The following is a 20,183-nucleotide window of genomic DNA, read 5'->3' on the forward strand; positions in this document are numbered from 1 at the left end:
TGGGATCACTGTGCATTCCAATTCGCTAGATATTTCTTTTTTCATCAAATGGGTAGTAACTCTTCAGCAATCCTTGCTAATCTTATGAACCATGTAACAGACGCACCTGTCGTTGGTCACACCTCATATGAAATGCAAATGTTGCTATTTCCCATTGACATTGATGTTCTAATCATGACCTTGAAGAGAGCTAATTTAATATCATTTTGCATGCCAGATTTTGGCCTTGCAAGAAAACATTCACAAAGGATTTATGTTACATGTCTGCAGTCTGCTTTGAATATTTTCACTCAAATTATTTGGGGGAGATCTGTTAGTAATCATGTTGCAAAATAATTCATAAAAAGGTAACTAAACTTTTCAGTAAATGTGTGAATAATAACTCATGGGATGTAATGAAACAGGAACAGGATAGTGTCATATGTGAAATAATATTGGTCATATGTCATTGCAATCAATTTTTATACTTGGAAATCCTTCGTATATTAGATGTTGTTATTTTAGCATACTTACAAATTTTTATAAAAAATAATTTCTCAAACTCCTCTCATGTAGCTCTGAGGGTAGACTAAAATTTTCCCAATGGTAATGAAGATGGCCAGTTTTAAAGAAATGCATTTTCAGATCCACTTGTTACTTGATGTTAAGTGTACACATACATACATCAAGATAATTTTATATGAATACCAAACCTTTTATTTTTTCTTTCTGGACTCAAGGACGAAGGGTAATAACAGTTGTTTATATTTTTGTTTCTCTAAGATGCCATTTAGAACAGTGCATATAAAAATAGAAGGCAAAAGTACAAGATATCCAGAAAGTATGTTCATTTATTGTTATTAATTTATTATTTAATGCACTGAACACAGACTGTGGAGTATATTTTGTAAAATATCTGGCTATTTCTTGGAAACTGGGGTCATTTTAAGGGCACTGTATGACATTAGATAAGAAAAGCCATCTTCAAGATACTTGTTCAGTTTATTTTATTTTATTTTTTACTTGTTCAGTTTATTATCTGAATAGGATCAACTTTGACCAAATGATTGTAAAAGCAAGGATCTCCAGCTTTCCTTTCTCCCTATGGCTGTTATACTGAATAAAAAAATACCCTAGGCAGAAGAGAAGTGATGATATTGTCCTGGTTAGCTGCTTCAGTGCAGAAATATGGAGTGATCGTTATCTACTCCTTCTTTCCTGGTGAGGGAGGTCTAGCATATATGTCCCATGGATCAGGGCAGCTGAAAGAACAACCATGTTGGTGCCTGGAGCCAGAGGCATATATTAAGTTATGCTCAAAAAACAGTGGGCTTCAGAGGAGTGTGGGTGCCTGGTGATAGAAACAAGGAAGATGATCTTGCTCTTGGGAGCTGAGACCTAAAACTATTAAAGTCTGAGATATTGACAAAAAATAGAAATATCCCATGTCTCCTGCCCAGAGCCTGGCTAGCTCAGGGGCGGAGTGACTTGTATCATTGGTGACCCCCATCCTTTTAATGGATCCTGGATGAAATGGGTAGCTGTCCCTAGGAAGTTTTCTTCCAACAATCCTAAAGCCAGAGATTTGTTTAGCTGTTTCTTTTTTCTCTTTTTATTTATTCTAAAAAAACAAAACAAAACAAACAAACAAAAAAACAGGATACATGTGCAGAATGTGCAGGTTTGTTACATAGGTATACGTGTGCCATGGTGGATTGCTGCAACTATTGCTCTGTCTTCTAAGTTCCCTCCCCTCACACCCCACCCCCAACAGGCCCCAGTGTGTGTTGTTCCCCTCTCTAAACAGACTTGTTTTAATCTCAGTTCTAACAGTCAGAAGTCATCTGGCTGCCCCCCAAATATTTGAAGTTTCTGAGGCTTACAATAATATGATAATTGGACATATTTAAATGGGATGTTGTGGTCAAACAAGAAGATAATTATGTAAAGTGTTCTGTACAATTCTTAAAACACAAAGTACATAATAAATGATAAACCTCATAAACAATTTGTATACATAAGAGATATTAGTGGAAGTTGTGTACCTATGTTGTTTTCACATTCTGAAAAGCATTTCATATATAAGCATGAACTCCAGTGGAAATGTTATATGTTACCTCATTATTAAGTCTAGTTTACAATACTTTCTTTTTCTTGTCTATTATAAGAAAATAATATAGCATAGTGTTGTTGCACTTATTTTAGGACAATAGACTTACGACAGTGAAGGAATCTGATTATAAAAAAACAAGATTTTCTTACTTGCTCAAGTTTCATTTAGAGCCTGGTGATAAAGTCATTACAATCAAGGCTTTTTGGTTTGTTTTTAAATATTGAACTACTAAGCTTTCCGCTTTTCATCATGCTATCATTTTCTTCTGTCGTTTTGGCTATAACGTTTAGGAGTAGTACCTTCATTAAACAGCATTTTATATCTTTGAGTAATGATTTGTTTTTCATATATTCTTCAGAAACTCTTTGAAAGTTTTTCTTATTTGCATAGAATTGTATTACCTTACACCCACATCCACATTAAATCAAGATTCCTTTCTTCATGTATTCACTTAATTGCCAAGAATGTCAGTAATATTTTTGCAAATGTTTTCAGTATCTGTAACAAAGTTAATTTTCATTTTAAAAGCTGCCGCATGAATATTTCGATTACTGCCACTCACAACTAAACTGGTTTTAAAATACTAGTACCTGTTATGTGTTTCTTTAAAAACAGTTTATAAAATAAAATTAGTATATGAAGTTAAAAAATAATTGAATGGGGTTTCATGTCTATTCCTTTTATTTTTATATATTCAGTATTTTAGCAGAATATATTGATAGGAGCTCTTTTCAAAATGTTTTATCCTTTGTGGTGCCACAAACTAGATTATGTTCATATGTTTTATAGCAAGTTAGTACAAGTTTATGTTGTTCCAAAAATTTTTGAAATCCATGCATAGTCCTTTTATAACATGCATTTTCCAATACTTTTTTGAAGATCTTTCATATGTATAGGTGCACATATATAGTATGCACAGTAAATGACCTTTTAAAGAGAATGATACATTTCATCTTTTACATTCTTACAGTGAAAATAATAGAAAATAGATTTGTACTAGTGTTACAGACATTATATGACTGCATGTATCAGCATGGGTAAATTTCCAAAGGTAAAATAGAAACAAGAAAGGCAAATTGCGGAACGATCCATTCACTAAGATACTATTTGTAAAGAATTCCAAAATCTGAACTCATACACTCTTGTTTTGGGATTATACATGTGAAGTAGCAGTACAAATATATCCAGAGAGTATGCAAAGGGCAAGTTCAGCAGTTACTAACTTAGAGTACTCTGTGTGTGTGTGTGTGTGTGTGTGTGTGTGTGTCGTGAATTAACCAAAGCAATAGGCCAAATTGGCTCTTCTTGGCAAGGACGTTCAGAGACTTCGGGTATTTCTGTCTCATTTATGCACCATTCATAGAGCCTTGTCCTGGTCTGTTGGAAAATGATGAATTTCAGAGTGACAGCGTTGCTTGTGTTGCAGGTAAAGAGAGAAAAGCAAAGACACATGGGTGTCAAATGGAGGCCTGGAAATTGCCCACGTCATTCTACCATCATGGTAGAATGGCCCTCCTATCATGTGGCCATGTGAGAACCTTATGACAAACTTGTGAAGCTGGGAAATGTAGCTTTGTCTTGAGGTCGGGAAGTAGGAAAGGAGGATTTACGCAGACAAGTTAAGTCCTCTATCTCACTAAGTCAATTAAGTTTTCTTCCTGGATGGTGATTCTTGACCAATGATGTGGACAAAAAAAAGCAGTTTAGTACTATGAATTAACTAAACTTTAGTTCTTCTTCACAAATTATTGTAGTTATTTGGGTCCTGTTCTAATTGTGAGATTCTGCTTTCTCAGCAATTATTTTAACCTCTACACATAAATACAATATATTCTTTCTATTATTCAGATTTGCCAGATTTGGTGTGTGTGGTTTACAACTAAAGAATCCTAAAAATTAGAAAATAGGATATATGTTTAAGGAACTCACTTTCTCTAATGTACAATGTAGGGGGGCCCCATGCCTCATCTGTAGGAGAGACATTTGAATTTATATACTCATAGAGCTTCCAACATCGAAAATGTATAGTTAACCAAATGTTGCATTATATTTGGAAAAATATTGTTTCTTAACCCTGATTATAAGTATAGTCTTATTACTTCTTACTCTTTTTTTCCTCATTTGCACTTAATTTACTCTTATAACTTAAATGTGTGTATGTATATATGAACTGAAATATATATGTAAGCATACTTTTATGATGCAACTTTATTTTAAATTCCATTGCCTTTCAACTAGATTTTACCTTACTGAATTGCAGCTACCTATGTTTTAGGTTGATTGAAAAAGAAACTTTAAAAGAAACGGTCGGCCGGGTGCGGTGGCTAACGCTTGGAATCCCAGCACTTTGGGAGGCTGAGGCGGGTGGATCACGAGGTCAGGAGATCGAGACCACGGTGAAACCCCGTCTCTACTAAAAAATACAAAAAAATTAGGCGGGCGTGGTGGCGGGCGCCTGTAGTCCCAGCTACTCAGAGAGGCTGAGGCAGGAGAATGGCGTGAACCCAGGAGGCGGAGGTTGCCGTGAGCCTAGATCGCGCCACTGCACTCCAGCCTGAGCCACAGAGCGAGACTCCGTCTCAAAAAAACAAAAAAAAACAAAAAAAAAAAACCAAAAAAAATAAACGCTCATTTATGCATTCTTAGAAGTGGGCATTGATATTGCTCACTTAACAAAAAGATGTCTACTTAATTACCCAAAGCAAAAGAAACTTATAAATAAAACCCTACAAGTCAAAAATACAGGTCTCTTGGAACTTTTATGCCGCACGTTTTTGAAACATATACGCTTGTGTGTGTGTGTGCACAGAGAGAGACAGTGTATATATACACACACACTCTCTATCTCTCTGTGTGTGTGTGTGTATATATATATATGTATGTATATGTATAACTTGTCTCTAAAAATAGATGCCTAAGCTTGTTAAGGGGTTACGGACTTTTGATATATCTACAACTGTTATTTTAATTGTCACATGTCAAGTGATTCAAGTGATGCTGCTTTACTGGTATTGATCTAAATTGATACAGATTTGGATATTATTAAGTGATATTTTAATTATTTACAAATGGCTTATACCAAAAAGAATTGTGATTAAGATTTACTAAGTCCTATAATTAATAATTTTTGTGTTTGTGTGGGAAATTTGCCATGGTGTTGATGAATTAAATTCCAAAGATTAAATAAATACTATAACAATGAAAATTTAGATGTCTAGTAAGTCAGGAACATACTTCTGTTTCCCTAGTTCCTTTCAATTGTGGAAGATAAGTCTTAATAAACAAAGAAAACTAGTTAGGTTTATTTCTCTGTCCAAGTCTACTCTACCTTAGAAAATATAATTTCTGAATTCTGAGCTAAAGGGATTGTAAATAAAGGCGCCAATGGAAATAGCTTTAAAATTAATTAGTAATAAGTTTTCTTCTCTCCTCAAATTGCCATGGTGAACTAAATTATGGAAATATCATAGATCTCTACAAAGGAAGTTTTTAATTAAAACCTAGACGTCATTTAAGCAACCACATACAACATATTACAAATATAAATTCTTTTGTTATTTTTAGTATAAATTATTATTTGATTGGATAGCCTTATCATGTTAGTATATGAAACCACTTTAAATGCAAATTCAAATAATGACTCTATGCAATTATTTATATATATTCATTGCTATTCAGTCCATAAATATATGGAACTTTGGAAATAATATTAAGAAATCCTGCTTTTCCTAATATTGTCTCACTTTCTAATATTTAAAACATACAATCCATCAATTCAACTGTTTTGACCCATGGTTTGGAAAAAAAATGAAATGAAAAAACAACATGTGGCCATATTGATCAATGCTTAAGTTTAGAATATCACTGAAAAATGTCAAATCCAATATTTATGTGAACATACTTTGAATATAAATGATAACTATTCAAAGGCTGGGCAACATTGACAAAGCAATGAAATTGTTAGATGTACCACCAATAATGGCTTTGACATTCACTTGAATGGAAAGTCCTTCCAGGAGTTTACTGAGAAAAGTAAAAAGTATTTTAGATGGATGAGTTCATCCATAATTTTCATTTTTGTTTTCATTTAGAGTTTCATAAGAGCTTTAATATTAAAAGTTTTTAGGTGATGAATGATAAGCATCTTAAGGAAACTTTATGTTTTATCAGATTTGTATCATATTTAACATGAATCTCTAATACATCTAGTTTCTGACTCAATATACTAAAAATCATATAATGTTCACATTTAGTATTTTCTCTAAAGTCATCTACTTCATTGACACCATACTTTTATGTCCTTTCTTCTGGGAAGCTTAAATGAAAGAATGTCAAGATTATGAGAAGCTTGTAAAAGTTTAATGGTGTCTTAAACTCACTGTACCAAAGCTTATCATTGATAGAGAATAAGATATTACTGCAGTTAATGAATCTGGCATAAAATTCAACTTCTGTTAGTAAGGAAAAAATGTCTTTATTGGATTAAATGCTATTTAGTAGAATGGGATTTATATGCTTGGTGAATAAAGAATACTTCAATGAGTGTAGTATATATCATAAGAGATGATAACAGTCTTTGCATATTTCTCAGTAATTCTCTATTAGAATTCTGAGACAATACAAATCACACATTTTAAATTTCTGCTCAGAAACGTCTCATTGAAAGCAGGCTTCCTAAATAAGAACAGTGGACTAGTGTAATCCAGGAAGGGCACTTGGTCACTGATAGCTTAAGGAAATCCCAGTGTTGTTTCCAGGAATCAAAGTCACCTCATGGTTTTCAATCACTCCTCACTGAAGGCTATATAGCAGGAACTTCGCTCACCAAATATGCTTTCAGTGTTAACTTTATATCAAGCACTAAGCGTATCAATCAATCTTCCATCTATCCAAAACATGCTTCTGTAAGGTCTTAAGAGGTATCTTTAGCTATTAACTTTGAAGATCACCAACTGTTCTTTACTTCTGTGTATCTTTTTCTCAATACAGGTGGTACCAAAAGAGGTGAGGTAGGATGGCATGCAGTGTTCTGAATCAACATCTGCTGTGGTCTTGAAGTTCTAGGTAGAAAATAAAAGAATCAGAAATAGATTGTTCTTTCTTATCACCATCTAGAGGAAGGTTAACTATTTGGAAAAGGAAAGAAAACAAAAAGGAAGCAAAGACCTGTTTTTCTAAGCAGTATTATATAATAGAATTTGGTTTTCTGGAACAAGCTTGTTTTATTTCAAGCAGTGAAAGAGTAAAGTTTCCAAGGATATTGTATCAAATACTCTGAAGTTCAAGTGCTGAGGTTTGAACAGAAGAGCTCACAAGACTGGCAGTTCTCAGAAGACTGTAATTGGAAACAGAAGGACTCTTATTATGCTGCGATATCTGCATGCTAATACTCACAAAATGCATACAAGTGACCTAACAATTTTATCAGGAGAGTACACATAAATATTGCTAACCTTACGTTAAATGCAGGGTAAAACTTATTCGAAGGAAGAGATAAAGTAAAAGTGTAGTTCAACAAACTTCTGCAAATACATGTACCTTCAGTTGAGCATAGGTATTACTGTCCTGCCTTAGTCAAGCTAATGTGAGCCAAGAGTAAACTGTGATCGTGACTGCTCAGTAGAAATAATCGAGGGATGATGCTGCCTACATGCCAAATAACCACTTTACTAGCGTTTTAGCGCATTATAAATACCCAGGTGTGGCATTTGGGCAGTTCATTGGAAACAAGGAATCAGGGTTCAGGAGTGACTCGGAAATAGATAATTTGGAGACAGAGGTGAAGTGGTGTGGTTGAAATAAAGAGAAAAATCATAAAATAAAAAAAGAATGCCTATAATAGGAACTCAGCAGAAAAAAGCATGCAGAAAGGGAAATGTCAGAGAAGTGGAAAGAGAAAAATTAGGAGAAAGCAAAGTCATAGAAGGCCAAAGAGAGCTTCGAAAAGGATGAGAGAAAATACAGACCTGAAGGTCAAAGTACTATTTTTGAGAAATATTGTTAACAACTGATAGAACATGAAGATGAAAGTAAAACTTTCATGCACTAAAAACAGAAGCATATATACAGACCATAATGGAGTTACATGGGGAGTTTTCTTAGAAACCACTATTTTTAAAAAGCATGTCAAAAATGAAAGATAAATAAGAATACCATTTTTAAAAGTAACTTAAATATGTCATCGCAAAGTTTATAAAATCCTGATTATTAGAAAATAAATTTAAAACTTATAAAAGATAACAATATTTTAAAGTTATTTTTAGCACACATAAAATACTCTATAAAATGCATAAAACCTATATTTATTTTAAACATTCTGTTAATAGATTAGAGAGAGAAAGCGAAAGTCCCTCATTTCTATTTAATTTTAATTAATTTAGTGTGGTATTATTAAGTTCCTATTATTATATGTATGATGTATATAATATAACTTACTATCAAGTGTGAGTTGCATTTCTCATGCTAGAAATATAAGATAAAGACCATATAGCTGCTGAATAATTTTATGCCCTCAAGGACTACATTTTAAAAATGCTGAAAAATCATCAGTAATGTGCTCACCGCCCTGTATTAAGTGGATGTCTGCCCTTTGTCTTTTATATTGTTTCATCTGATTGTTTTAAGTGGATCAGGTCAAATATTCTAACTTAAACAAAAATATCATTAAAATCTGTGAAGAACACTGTAAATAGGTAATTGTTCCAGTTTACACAGAGGGAAGAAAACTGGCCTTCAAGCACTGGTAATCTTCATGTTGTTGGTTAGCACAATTCCAGAACAATTATGCATTTGTTAATGAGTATTTTAATAATACATTATAGGTCAGTTTGTTTTCACAAATAACAACAATTGTCCGATGGATCTCATAAGTTGGTGAGGACTTGCACTAGATTTTCTCTGCATTGATGTTTAGCATGATATTTGACAAAGCAGTATGTTTCTTTGTTAAATGGGGAAGTTCAATGAGTGTACAGCTAGTTCTGTTCTCAGGAGTATGAACAGTCTTACCCAAGAATAACAGTGCATGGATAAATATTAACTTGGGTTATATACCTACTGGAATCTTATAAAATTTCTTCAGTGCTTCTTCCCATATTTTTAAGTGTCAACTCTGTGTCAGACACTAAGAAATTTACCTTATACTATTCTGTATTCTTGTTATAAATAAAGGTTACTTATCTCATTATGTAAGGCAGTGAACACTCAGATTCCATACAATTTTTCATCTGATAGAGTGGTAGGCAGAATAATGGCCCCAAGGAAGATGTTCATTTCTAATCCTTAGAACCCGCAAATATGTTAGGTCCATGGCAAAGGAGAATTAAAGCTGGAGATGGAATCAGGGCTGTTAATAATCTGACCTTGAATAAAGAGATTCTCCTGGTTGACCCAGGTGGACCTAATAGGGTCACAAGTGTCCTTGTAAGTGAATGAGGGGGCAGAACAGAGAGCAACAGAGAGATAGCAGGATGAGCGTGCTTGGTGGCTTTGCCAAGGGAGGAAAGGGACACGGGAAGCTGGTGGAAGCTGGAAAAGGCAGGGCAATGGTTTGTCCGGTAGAGTCTCCAGGAGGAATGTCATCCTGATTTTAGACCGCTGAGAGCATTTTGGACTTCTGACTACCAGAAATGTAAGATAATAAATTTATGTTAGAAGCCACAAGGTTTGTGATAATTTGCCATAGCAGCAATAGAACTAAGGCTGATAGATTTCCTGATGGAGCTGGATTCAATCCCAGCTTTCCAGACTCAGAAATCAGTGCTCTTTCTGCTACACCGAACACTCCCTCTTCTCATGAACTACTTAAAAGATACATGGATCAAATTTGCATATAACATAATGCAATGAGGAGAATCTGATAAATTAGAACAGAGGATAAAGCTCTATCTGTCTATTTATCTATATATAGATCTGTCTGCCTACCTACCTACCTACCTTAATAGGTTGAAGTAAGGTAAAAAATAATTTTCAGTATTATATGTGAATATTTTATTTATAAATGTCAGTTATACTGCATCACAGAAGCCCATTGTGTCACTTCTACAAACAGCAATGTGTTTTTTTCTGTATGTGTGTGATTTTATTTATTTTTATAACCTGCAGAAAGAAAAACGCGACCCTGAAAAAGTTGGGGCTTTAGCATTTTAGCAAAATCCCCCATATGTCTGTTCTTGTTATTGTTGGCCTGATGGATGTGTTATACATAGTTCAGTGAGAAAAGCCCTTATTTGCCACAAATTTATTCTGCAATTTAAGTGGACTGTAATGTTTCTGTGAGGTCTTTAATTAAAGGTTGAATTATACAGACTTTGTAGTTAACATTCAATAAATATAAAACAAAAACTTTATATTGAATAGCTTATTAAGAGCCTAGGAAAATATCAGGCAGCTTCTCGCTTATTTATAGAGAGCATAATAAAATATGACCCCCTGAGGAATTTTAATTTTAATAATTTAAATTCTTCTACCTGTAATGTGTCTTGGTTCTTGTGTTCCCAATGTCAACAGAATGTAAACATTCTCCGGGTGTCCTCCCTTCTCTAATTGATGAGGTATTGGCTTCCCAATACTTCATATTATGGCATTAATTTGTCTCAAGACTTATACATGTGGCCCATATGTTTTTTAAATCTTATTTACTGTTGAAGAAAAAATTCAGGTTTGTATTGTATTTCCACAAGCACACTGTTAAATACTTTGTGCATTTTAGTTAGCTGCTCACCATTTAGGATGTATCGTTATAGTGGTAATGAGAAGAAAGTTCTTTAAAATTCCCCCTTTTCTGGCTTTATCTGACTCATGGCACTGTACTTTGATATCTAAATGTATTGTGACAACCCTTATCATTTGGACTAGGTTCCACAAAAAATAATGACCTTTAGTTCTTACTTTGGTTCAGCAGAAAGGGCTGGATTATCCATAAAGATGCAGAAAATCATTTCTACCAGGAAAAAGACCCAGAGTTGTGTGTGATTTAAATATTATGAATTAACTTCCATGTTCGTGTTTAGAATATTTAATACATTGTGATTTTTTCCCTGTCTTTAATGAACAACATCACACTGAAATGGAGAGAATTTACTGTTATTATAAGACTGTCAGTTGATTTCTCTGAGCCTTAGTGACTTCATCCATAAAATAAAGATAATTATACCTACTTGGCACAGAATGCGTCTGTGATGTGATGCATACAATGTATGCCATGTGATAGGCTGAGCAATATAAGGTGATTACGTCTTTTTTTTTTTTTTTTTTTTTGACAGAGTCTCACTCTGTTGCCCAGGTTGGAGTGCAGTAGAGCAATCTGGGCTCACTGCAACCTCTGCCTCTCAGGTTCAAGTGATTCTCATGCCTCAACCTCTCGAGTAACTGGGACTACAGGCATGAAACACTACATCTGGCTAATTTTTGTATTTTTGTAGAGATGGGGTTTCACCATATTGGCCAGGCTGGTCTTGAACTCCTGACCTCAAGTGATCCACCTGCCTTGGCCTCCCAAAGTGCTAGGATTACAGGCATGAGTCACTGCATCCAGCCAAGTTGATGAAGTTTTAATCTGTCAAATGGAAACAGCATGTGTATGGTTATCTATATACAAGGAATGTTTGCTCAATTGGAACTTCCTAGTTAACAGAGCTCAGAAGTAGACTTGCCTACAATGGTGGTCTTCAAATCTTTCAGATTCTCAGCTTCTATTTTCCTTCTTTCCCGAGATGGGTTAGCCTGAGAACAGGTGCGAGGTCAGCTTCCTCCCAAACTCCCATTCTACTCTTCCATATCTCCTTTCATAGAATCTCTCTACTGCTCTATTCAAAAGACAGACCTCACAGGCATCCTGGATTTTCCTTCAAAACAACCCCCAATGTGCATGGCGTTAAACCTCAGAAATGCCAAGCACAGACACAAATCAAAGTATTATATGTTTAAAAAGTGAATAGCTCCAATGACCTGATAGCAAAACTGCTCCTAAGATAGGCTATTTCCAGTTTGATTTTAAGGAAGACTAATCAAGCGTCCAGCTGATCATTATGATGGCAAATGGTTATAAGAGTATTGTTAGAAAAAATAGGAATGGGTTTTAGAGACTTCAGCGTCATAAAGACAAACAATGCTCTTTTTCTTGACATCAACCTATTTAAGGTGAAAAAGATCTCTCAGCTTTTGCTTCTATAAAAACAAAAACAGAGTGTAGGAATGGAATTGGTGCAGAATCCTAAGTGTATCAAAAATGATACTTACCTGTGGTTACATGAATGCATTAAGAACAGCTCCATGCCCATCATTAGCAAGAATGTTTCCAATACAACTATACTTTTATGCTAATAATTATGGATCAAAACACATGATATATTTATATTACGATAGATTGTAAACCAAAGATTATAATGAAAACTCACTCAAAAAGTATGTTTTAACACATATGGTACAAACAAAAATTTTAAATATCATATACATTCTTGCTGCAGATCTGAAGTGTTAGTGAGTTCTAGGCACCAGCAACAGTATGAGAGCAAGTGGCTTAGGGTCCAGCTCCCCTGGAGGTCTTCAAGAGTTGTCTCTTCCTTCTCCTCATCGCTTTCACAGTGATTTCTTTTCCTTCCCTCTATCCCTGAGATCTTCTTTCTCCCAGGAGCAACAGAATCATAGCCTATGGTCTTGATGTTTAATATCCAAGCAGAGATGAAGAAACTTCCAGTCTCAAAGTATTAAGAACACTTTAAAAGGCTATTAAAGTTAAAGAAAAGTCAAAACTGGTTTAAGAGCCAACAAAGTTTAAATAACTGTTATCAATCCTGTGTTTTATCTCAGAGCAATGACTTTGTATATTTCTAGTTTTTTTTTTTGTAGTAATTGTTCTTGAATGGAGGAAATGGGGACTAACTACAATATTTTTTCAAAGTGCACAGGACCACCACTCCTTACCAACATGGTCATAACTCCCCTTCCATTACCCTTTAATTGAAATAATTATAAGTCATATCAGACTCCATTTTTCAGTATTGAGAAAAAGATGCCAAAGTTGAAAATATAAATTCTTTTTTGAATGTTTCTTAATTAATACATAAAACATGATGGTTGTATTTAAATTTGAAAAAATATCCCAGAAATTATGCTTCATTACTGTCATTAGTATATATCCTATATTTGTAGTTATACAAATTTTTTTTCTATTCTATATGTATCAGGATTTTAAATATAGCTGAAGGTGTCATTTAGAAAGCAAGATGCTTATATTTTATTATTTGGGAATTAATTGGGAATAAAAATGCAGCACCATTTAAGGCATTTTATCTTTCATTGCAAATGTGCTTTTTCTCACTTTGCGCTGCTAATAAGTTTTCAGCTTTAAAAATTACTGAAATGTAGCCACAATTTAAGATGACATATTTTGCCCAATTACTCCTGGTATTTCAGATTATAGTTTCAAGATAAACAGATACACATGCACATACAAAGAATAAATTCTTCCTTGAAATAACTTCTATAAGCTTTTCTTTTCTGGTACAAACAGCTAATTATTACCTCCATACAGGCTGATTCTCTTGAGCTAATAAAGGTGACCTTATGGCCTTATACATATAATTCCTCACATAAATTTGAATTATTTAATGTCAAAGATAGTATTTACCTCCTTTGTAAATAATATAATGATTATCATATTTGCATATTTACAACTTTGAGGATGTCAAAAGTAAGCAAGCGAAAGCAACCTCAGTAACGCCTTGTTGTGGGCAGAGGTGGGGGGTCTGAGGGGGGGAATATTGTAGCTGAGCTACTGTAGATTCTGCACAGACATAAAAAGCAATAGTGATAAAATAGTAAAAGAGTATCTGCATATGAACTAGTTTAAAGGCCCTTTTATTATTTCTAATAGGGAAGTACACTAAAGCCTTTTAATAAAAACAGTTTAGGTCATTCACTCCTGCTTGCCCCTTGCAAAATAGCTTCTTTCTCCCTAGTTAACAATGCCTGATATCAGTGGTATTGGACATGCCCTAGGGTGAATCCCTATAATCCTCAGCCTAGTGTTCATACCTTTATAATCCCATCTTCTTGAACGTTAGTGAGACCTGTACCTTGCTTCCAGCCCATATAATGTAAAAAAGTGATGGAATGTTACACTGTGGCAAAGGGTGGGGATTTTACAGAGGTGATTAATTAAGATCCCAACGTAGTAGATTTTGAGTTGATCCTGGATGGGGCTAACGTAATCAGTTGAAAGCCTTAAGGGATAGATTGGGTCTTCCCTGAGTTGAGACACTTCAAGTAGCAGATAATTTTCTTATTGGCTTGATGGAAGTGTTCGTATGTCAAGGAGCTGTAGGTGGCCTGTAATTGCTGAAGACAACCCCTAGCAGACAGTCCAAAAGAATCCATGACCCTTAGTCCCATAGCAGCAAGGAAATGAATTCTGCCAAACCTTGAGTAACCGTGGAAGTGGACATTCCTTTCCAGAGGAACCTCCAGATGAGGATGCAGCCCAGTCAACACCTTGAGACCCTTATGAGACCCTCAGGAGAGGGTGCAGCTAATTCTTTTGCCTGGATTCTCAATCCCCAGCACCTGTGAAATATTAATAATAACTGACTTGTTTTAAACTGCTAAATTTGTGGGAACTTGTTGGGAAGCACAAAAATAATACACTTATGTTTCCAAAAAGTATATCATGTTTTATAATGCACTTACGTTCAGAAACATAATATGCTATGTTTTAAGCATATTGCTATTATCCAGAGGTAATTCAAGTCAATGGGGAAATGGTTGATAATAATTTTTAACCTTGCCTCTCCTTTAAGTTGACCTATTTTCATAATTTTCCTTTTGTACAGTCCTTCCTGAAATTAGTCTTAATATGTAAAATTGATTTCAAATATACTTACTTGATGTTTGCTTAAAGTTGGTGTGGTTTTATGCTTGTTGGTAAAATATTTGTTACATTTTAATGCATTGCTCACCTGTAATAGCATTGGGTTAACCTGTATGATGTTTAAGTTAGGTGTCAATGCTCAAGCCTGTCTATATGGCCCCTATGTCTATATGCTGCCTTGGAGAAACACGTCCATGCTGTGGGAAAGTGCCAGAGAAAAACATTTAAATTCTAGTTGATATCTTTAGCCAATATATGCCTGTTTGATATTAGGGATTATTTAACATGCTAGACCTCAAATTTCCTACCTGTCTCAGTTTCCTCTTCTCAAGGCATTGTTCTTAGTAATTTTTATAAAAGTACTTGAAAAACACAACATTCTAAATAAATATAAAGGATGACAAACCTGCAGTATTATGTAATAATTTATTTGATACTACCTAGGTGCTGCAAATACACATCTTTAGAGATGAAGCATAATGGTATCAATCTCAAGACCTGTGTGGCAGGGCCACTGATCCTTTGCAGACTGTAAAGGAGGTAATTTAGAGTCCCAGTTCAGTGCATCAAAATCCATCTGCTGCCGCCCTCTTCTTGTCAGATGGAACTTGTTCTGTGCTCTTTCACTGACACATTGTTTTGCACGTTTATGTCTAAGACCATCTGGATTGTCTGGTCTACCCAATATCCTCACATGCTTCAGTTTAATATCCCTCCTCCTATCTGCCCCATTACTCGCTGTGTGATTCTGCTTCTCTGGCACCATTTTTCAGAGGGAGACGACTAGGGCGCAAGCTAACTCCTTGCAGCCACCGTTTTATTGTACAACCTCAGCTAGAGTATTGACTGTGACCACTGGGCTTCCCCAGAGCAGCTATGATTTGCTCTTTTTAAAATAGATCTTTCTGCTCTATGTATGAACTGTTATGTGTTATCTATTTAAAAAACATCAAAATGTTAAATCCTTCATGTCTTAATAAATTGGTTGGATGTTCATTTGCTCGTTCTTTGAGGAGTTAATTCATTTTTCAGCATAGGAAACACACATATCCAAACATGCATATCACAAACTAGGAAATGGACTAAGCTTTGAAAATGGAAAAAACAAAAGTATATGTCCCTGCCATCAAGGATTTCACAGTCTTCTGGAAATGGGGTGGGGTGTCCCATGTTTCTCACCTCCTCTATTCCCATTACACACTGCCTTGGAACCCACTCGATTCTGTTTGCTGGGCAGCATTTCTCGGGGGAAGACTACTACAGAACTTTATCCTCTTTGCTTGGCATGGGGTACCTCCCACTTTTGTAGAAACTGACTCCATTCAGCCACAATTTGCGGTACGTTTGGTCAACATATAAGTGATAGAAAGGAGATGTGCATGGGTTCAATGGGACTCTAGAAGGGGGTATCTGTCTCAGACAGTGCTGTTCCTGATGACCTTTGTGAGGAACATAGGGACTAAGATTTGTAGCACTGTGTGAAGTCCAAGACAAAGGAGGATTAGGCTTGCCCAGAAGCAGAAACTCTCACTTTGAAATGGAAGTCAAAAAGAACAGATGCAGCCATTACTTAACAAATGAGCAAACAAGCAAAAAGGACCTGGAATTATGCTCACTTTGAGATGGTGGTGGAAGATCTCCTGCAAGACTGCGCTGATTGCTTGTTCTTCTTCAGTTCATATATTGAAAGTTTTTTCAGATGTCTTGGCTCCTGATTATATAATCCAGGCATTGATTCTGACCCCTTTACCAACTGAAGCACAGCTCTGTGTCATCAGTCAGCTCTCTGTTCCTACGTGACTAAGAGTTCCCCTCATCTACTCCTTCCTATTTCTGTGAAATACTAGACACTCACTCTATCATGGTACCTTCTTCCTCTGGCTCACAGATGCTTTTTCAACAGCCCTTTCAACTTCTTAAAAATAACTCACTGATACGAAGACAAATGTAAACTTTATTTAATATTTCAAAGAGAAGTTAGTCAAGGGTGACTAGAGGAGGGAGAGAAAATTATATCAGGTCAGTTAAAAGTTCTATTATTTTTCGCCTGTAATCCCAGCACTTTGGGAGGCTGAGGCGGGCAGATCACGAGGACAGGAGATCGAGACCTTCCTGGCTAACATAGTGAAACCCCATCTCTACTAAAAATACAGAAAAATTAGCTGGGCGTGGTGGCAGGCGCCTGTAGTCCCAGCTACTCGGGAGGCTGAGGCAGGAGAATGGCGTGAACCTGGGAGGCAGAAGTTGCAGTGAGCCGAGATCACGCCAGTGCACTCCAGCCTGGGTGACAGAGCGAGAATCTGTCTCAAAAAAAAAAAAAAAAAAGAAAGAAAGAAAAAAAAAGGTTCTATTATTTTTCTTCTCAATTCCTTTTTCAGCTGCCCCATCACTAGAAACCTCTTCCTATGGCCCTTTCCCTGCAAAGAATCTGGGCTCAATGATTTCTCACCTCTTCCTCTAGGACTTCAGTTTACAACGTTACATGATTTTTTGGTATGTGTTTGCAGAGAAACGTCCTTTCTCCTCTGAAGTTTGTGTGCTAGATTAAAACCTGGGCTTCCAAAAGCATCTTTCATTCCAAACTTAAAATAAGAAGTTATGTCAAAGACAATGAACTTTTAAAAATGAATTCTAGTAAATAAGCCAAATTCAGAGGCATTTTTCAGCTTTAAATATTTACTTAGGTTCAGTTTTTCTACAAAGCATGACATAGGAGCATGCTTGTCTTTAAAATATTATGGGACTTATTTTGTTGAGCAAATAAGTAATGTGCTCTTATTCATATATAAAGATGATGTCACTGTTTCAACACCCATTGAACAGTGTGGCTTTGGGCTGTTTTTAGTGACCGAAATACATTATAGTAGAGAAACAGTAAGCATTACTAAGGATTAAATTTTTGTTGCTTAATGTTATCATATTTACTTTAATTGTATTAATATTGAAGTCCAATTTTAGTGATCAAATAATTTGTAGTCATGTTTAGTACATGGCAATTCATATATACTCTTCATAAGAGCGTTTTGACTCAAATTCTGGGTTCAGAATTAACTGGCTATGTGCTCTTAGCAAAAAAACAAAACAAAACAAACAAAAATAAACCTCCATGCTCCACAGTTTCCTCATATTTAAAAATTGGAATTCACTGAGTATTTTATAGTACATCCTAGGTAGATTAATAACCCTATTTATATCAAATTGTTCATCCATCAAGAGAGAAATAATACCAACTTTACTGGGTTATTGGTTCGATTAAATAAAATGGTGCGTGCATGGTGCACAGCTTATGCATATCATGGTGTGATAGATGCTTCAAAACTTTTGCAGATACATCCGTCCCCTCAAATTCCTTTTCCTCCCCTACTCTGGACCAATCGTTGTGTAAGTGTCTCATTTATGAAAGAAGCTAAAAGTAGATGAGAAATAGATGCATTGTTTTGAGCTTGTTTATAGGCAGCACGTAAGCACTTCAACTGCAAATACTGTTGCTTCATGATGGGCTTGTTGGTAACTTCTATGGCACAGAATTCCTTATTGGTTTCATTAGATTGTTTTCATTTTCTTCCCCCCCCATCATCTTTAATAAGTCATATCACGATGCACAGAAAAGGTTGTGTGGACTTCCCTGTTGATCCTGAGGGTGTCAGAGGATTAAATATAAAACAAAATTGCTATTTTTCCCTTTTCACACAAGAGCCATCCATCCAGCCGAGAGAGAGGCAGATACCCTCCCAGGGCACCTTGGCGTGCAGTGAAATATTGGTATTCGAATTAGAGTCTAATCAGGACAAGCAGACAAAGTGATGTGTTTCAGCCTTGTCTTTTTTGTAGCCAGTTACCCCAGACTCCTAGCGTTCATGTCTTCCATGTACTTTCTTTAATTAGCACTTTAATAGCTCGGCTTCAGAGAGTTAGTTCGGGAGAGAACTTTCCTAAAGCTGCCAAATGGTCACAAGCAGGAGGTGATTAAATTTCGTCTCAAGCACCAGGCATCTGCACGCGTTCTCTGTGTCACAGTGTGCTTTTCAAGATGTGTGCCCAATAACTCCTGGCCAGAGGGAGGTGATGCTGTCAGGAAATGCATTTGAAAAAGCTGCCGAGCATCATTAACCACTGTCTGTATACTATTGATTTAGATCAGTTTTCATAATAAGGCTCTCGATTCTCCATTAAGCACTGGTTTATCTTGGATGGGGAAGAAAAAACATTTGTGCAGAGCTTATTGTTTTATTAGCTTTGAGCCAGAAAAAGGGAAAACAAAAAAGTTTTGTGTTTCAAATTTTTATTAGCCCCTCGTGTTAATTATGCATGCGATTTATAGAAATATACTTTGCTTAGAGCTTTAACCCTTTTCGTCATATACACTGACTCAATATTATGAAAATTGTGTTGATAGTCAGTAATCAAACAAGAATAAAACTCCATTTTAACACATCTCACAGGATGTGATGCAGTAACTTCCGTAACACAATGTTAAGATATGTGGCCTCTATGGGAATACGGTGAGATATTCTTCTAAAACTTGGTGGGTTTTATTTTCTTTCATATTTAACATTTCTGAAGTTAGGATGCATATTACAATAAATATGACAAGAAATCATTTTTACTTTAATTCCCTTTGTAGGACATAAAATAATGGTGTGCTGTGTCACTAATGACATCTTATAAAAGTATAGTCATTTTTTGCTTATTTAATAGTTGTCTTTTCATAAAGCATAACTTGCATTAAAAATTGCATTACTTTCTTGCTTTAACAAGTTGTTATACCTAATTTCTTTGTTTGAGTAGAAATTGTTTCCCACCTAGCACCTACAAACACAATGCACATTTAGCTTTTAAAAAATCCTTAGGTACAGGCATTATTAGTATACTACAATTTTATCATGCAAAGTTCAAAAAATTTAGTGTAAATTTTCAAAGATTAATTTAAAATGCAATGTCCGCATAAAACACGTTGGTTATTTAGTCAGAATGAGAGATGCTTTCGAGGTGAGTGATTGAAGGATACTCTCGTCAAGTGCAGAGTCGTCACTCATAACCCTTGTAGTGAAGTGTTGGGCTCTCTTGTTTCTGTGAACAATAAAAATTGATAATAAGATTGAGAGGAAGGGGAGGGGTTAAGTATTCATGGCGGCATATTTTTTAATGAAAACGACACTCCTTTTTTATAATTATGAAAATACTACATGCATATTCAAAAAAACAAATACTGTACTAATATTT

General features: G+C 35.3%; 1 long non-coding RNA gene across 1 annotated transcript in view; it reads right to left on the reverse strand.

Annotated features, from left to right (window-relative positions):
• Positions 1–19,232: 19,232 nt before the first annotated feature.
• Positions 19,233–20,183, reverse strand: part of LOC129528204 (uncharacterized) — a 56,705-nt gene continuing 55,754 nt past the window's right edge. The window contains exon 3 of the long non-coding RNA XR_008673418.1: positions 19,233–20,030. This is a non-coding gene — a long non-coding RNA (uncharacterized lncRNA). The remainder of the gene's footprint in view (positions 20,031–20,183) is intronic.

The sequence above is a fragment of the Gorilla gorilla genome, chromosome 17 (genome assembly GCF_029281585.2).
Source record: "Gorilla gorilla gorilla isolate KB3781 chromosome 17, NHGRI_mGorGor1-v2.1_pri, whole genome shotgun sequence".
Lineage (NCBI taxonomy): Eukaryota > Metazoa > Chordata > Mammalia > Primates > Hominidae > Gorilla > Gorilla gorilla.